This window comes from Etheostoma spectabile, chromosome 12, assembly GCF_008692095.1.
Source record: "Etheostoma spectabile isolate EspeVRDwgs_2016 chromosome 12, UIUC_Espe_1.0, whole genome shotgun sequence".
Classification (NCBI taxonomy): domain Eukaryota; kingdom Metazoa; phylum Chordata; class Actinopteri; order Perciformes; family Percidae; genus Etheostoma; species Etheostoma spectabile.
In genome coordinates this window covers 24,955,170-24,959,063 of record NC_045744.1, presented here as the reverse complement: position 1 = coordinate 24,959,063, position 3,894 = coordinate 24,955,170, and the positions used below count along the sequence as shown (strand labels likewise).

The 3,894-nt window shown below is 42.1% G+C and overlaps 1 pseudogene; it reads left to right on the top strand.

Annotated features, from left to right (window-relative positions):
* Positions 1-975: 975 nt before the first annotated feature.
* Positions 976-3,894, top strand: part of LOC116699607 (interleukin-20 receptor subunit beta-like) — a 13,056-nt pseudogene continuing 10,137 nt past the window's right edge.

The following is a 3,894-nucleotide window of genomic DNA, read 5'->3' as shown; positions in this document are numbered from 1 at the left end:
ACACTTATCGCTGGTTGTTTTCTCACATCTCTTCATAATCTGTGTTAGAAGGCACGACACCCTCTGTGGTTACTGACACCTTTTAAAGAAAAATTGATTACTTGATAGGAGGGCTGCTTCGTCAGAGTTTGTGTGTGTGTGTGTGTGTGTGTGTGTGTGTGTGTGTGTGTGTGTGTGTCTGTGTGTGTGTGTGTGTGTATGTGTGTGTCTGTGTGTGTCCTTGCTTTGTCAGAGTTTCCTATGATGATGAGATAAAAACGTCATGTTTGTTAAAAAAAGAAGAGCAGCTGCTAATGAGGGTTGCCGTAGAGCTTATGAGCTGAGAGCTGTATGGAGGGACCAGATACAGTACTAGGGGACCACTAAGGTCTATATAAAGAGACTTCAGATCCAGTATTAGGGACCACTAAGGTCTATATAAAGAGACTTCAGATCAGTATTAGGGACCACTAAGGTCTATATAAAGAGACTTCAGATACAGTATTAGGGACCACTAAGGTCTATATAAAGAGACTTCAGATACAGTATTAGGGACCAACTAAGGTCTATATAAAGAGACTTCATATACAGTATTAGGGGACCACTAAGGTCTATATAAAGAGACTCTCTTTGTGGTCCTTTGGTGTCTCCTTGTAGCTGTTTTGTGTCTCTTATGGTAATTTTGTCTTTTAGTCGTGTCTCTTTGTAGTTCTTGTGTCTATTTGAACGTATACTCATGTTTTCTGAGTCTTTCTGGTCGTCTCTGAATGTCTCCGTGTTGGTTCATGTCTCTGAGTGACATCGTGCAGGTGTTAACCCGAGCCCTAAGGCCTGCAGCTCCACAGGAACCACAGAGGAGTCCTAATTATAACTTCTAGATGATCGGTGTCTTCTGAGGCCCCGAGGCCACGGAGGACCGGCTGAACCGGCTCCGCAGCCTCAGCATCCCGACACACCGCTCTCCCCTGGAGCCTCACACACACACACATCGCAGCCTCGCTTGCGTAACACACAACACACTCCCGACTGCTTCCTCGTCTTCTCTGCAGAGACAGAAACCTCGGGCCGTGTGGAGTCCACCCTCAAAGACTCACTGGGACATTATCGGCCTTTTCACTCTGGATTTAAAGCTTTTTATCATGTTTTTTTCATCTTGGATGACCTAACGATGGAGCCAGAAACGTGCACTGCATGAGAGGTGAGGAAGCTTTCCTTCTATAAAAGGCATTTCAACGTTCTTTACATATAAAATATTCATGTGCAGTTAAACATATCTGTTAGCCCTCGTGTTGTCTTCACGTCAAAATGGAAAATCAACACCTTTGTTGACGCTTTTTTTTCAATGTTTTTCAACTTTTTTTGGACGTTTAACACTACGTAACACTATTAACTTATTAACTTTAGTTTTAGTTATTTTTGGAATTTATGGTCAGTAAACCTCATTTATAGGAAATTATACCTAATGTTGGAGTTAGAAAAGCAGAAATTAGGAATTATTGAGACTAAAATTAAAGGAATGGATGTTGATGATAATCACAGACTGGAATATGTCAACTTTTACTCAACACTATTTCAACAACACTTCACTTTGTTTTACAATGCTATAAAATATAATAAGACCCAAAATTAATGAAAGTAGAGATTTGTACTTGGCAAAGAGCGTTGGAATCAATCATGTTATTTTGGGGAATTAAAAAGAACATTGATATAGGACAACGTGTTAAAAATGGACTTGAGGACAACAATTAAAGAGAACAAAAACTGCTTAAATAGAATAAGACATAAAAGTTACAGTGCAGTTTGGATGCACGATGCCTTGTAAATTAGTTAAAATTTATATAAATGTGTAAAGATTACAACTTACTCACATATACAATACAGTATAACTTATCTACTATTTAATCTACTTAAATTGAATTTGTTTGACTTCACTGTCTTCTTAGTTTATTCACTTGAAGAGATTTCTTTCTGTTTATTCTGTGATGTTGATTTGGGATTTGTTATTTAAGATAAAATGCAGTTTCACTGTCACTTTTGTTGTCATGACGACATATTTCTCAGTCATTTGTCATTTGTCTGCAGCTCATTCTGTTGAAAGATACTCGTCTCCAGTGCAGTTTAAGAAATGAATTGTGTTTAAAAAAGCAGAAAAGAAAAGAAGAGTCCCGTTTTTCTTTGGCGGCCAAGAGAAAAAGTGAACTCGATGTGCGTGTGGTGTGTGTGTGTGTGTGTGGTGTGTGTGTGTGTGTGTGTATGTATGGTTTACGTATGTGGGCAGTAGCTGGGAACCGGAGGGTTGCCAGTTCAAGTCCCCAGGTCAAAGTATGGTGGTGGAACTGGTAGCTGGAGAGATGCCACTTCACCTGGGGCCTCTTGAGCAAGGCACTGTACCCCCCAGGGGTGGTCCATCAGTGCGTGAATAGGTCCTGAATGTGTGTGTATTTCAGGCCTGTGTGTAGTGATTTTTAACAAAATAGTGTAAATTGTAATTTCCCCACTGTGTTGTGTGTGTGTGTGTGTGTGTGTGTGTGTGTGTGTGTGTGTGTGTGTGTGTGTGTGTGTGTGTGTGTGTGTGTGTGTGTGTGTGGTGTGTATCCTGCAGGTTGTTGCTGTGATGTGAGGACCAGATGAATTTCCTCCTTCTGGTTGTGGAGACAAACTCAGAGATGAGACCTCCGAGTCTGCTGCTGACCATGGTCCTGCTGAACGGTGCAGACACACACACACACACACACACACAACGCACACACACACACACACACACACACACACACACACACACACAACACACACACACACACACACACTAAAGGAGTTCAATTGTTTCTTATCCAAATTTGCAGATATTTAATAACAAAGTGCCTCTTACTCGTACTGTCCTCTACACAGCTCATCTATGATGCAGCTACAGCAACGATGCACAAGATAAAGGTCTCATACAATTATGCAAAATATTAAATATTAAATGTTAAATGCTATAACCAGTCCTACATTTAGATGATATCAGTTGTTTGTCAAAACTCTGGAAACACTGGAACACACAGTACCTGTACCTTTTTTAATAACTGGGCATAAATATATATATTTACATGTGAATGTGTGTCTCTTTTGAGATGTTTCTGTTTGTTTGTCTGTATGTATTTGTGTTTATGTGTGTGTTTTGTACCCCTCTTGTAATGTGTCATGTGAACATTTTATCTGGATCTTGAGTCTGTAAAATAAAAAAATAATAATAATAACAACATCTCTGTGTGTGCAGGTGTCTGGATGCTGCCGGCTCCCACCAGAGTCGCCATGGAGTCCGTCAACATGAGACACGTGCTGAGGTGGCGCCCCCCCCCCCAGGCTGGGGGCCACGCCGCGGTGCTGTACTCCGTGCAGTTCCAGGGGTGAGTCATGGAAGGGTTAGTGGGACCGGGTTAGTGGGACCGGGTTAACGTGGACTTTTGGCTCCGCTGCCCATCAGACGGTCCGTGGGTCGTTCACTGAGTAGCTCGGTCTGTAGAGAGTTGTGCAGGGAACCAGAGAGTCCCCGTACGGACCAAAGTACGGATTGTGGATTGGTAGCGGGAGAGATGCTACTTTACATCCTGGGCACTGCCAGGTACTCTTATGAGACACCTTACACAGATGATACCTGCAGGTTGAAGAGAGAAAATGACTCCCTCAGGAGTTCCTACCTGATAACCATCACGCCCACTGAGTCATTTACATACTCTGACCTGTTCTAATAAAGCGCACACACCTGTGCTTTAGTACCACAGGTGTGTGCTTGTTACCTGTGATAATCGTTGCAGGTGTGTCTGTGTGGCCAACAGCAACACAACAACACTTAACTTGAGACATTTAAGTTTCTACATGCGTCATGCCAGCTGTCAGTCTCAGAGAAAACACTTAATTAACTCAGAGGAACAT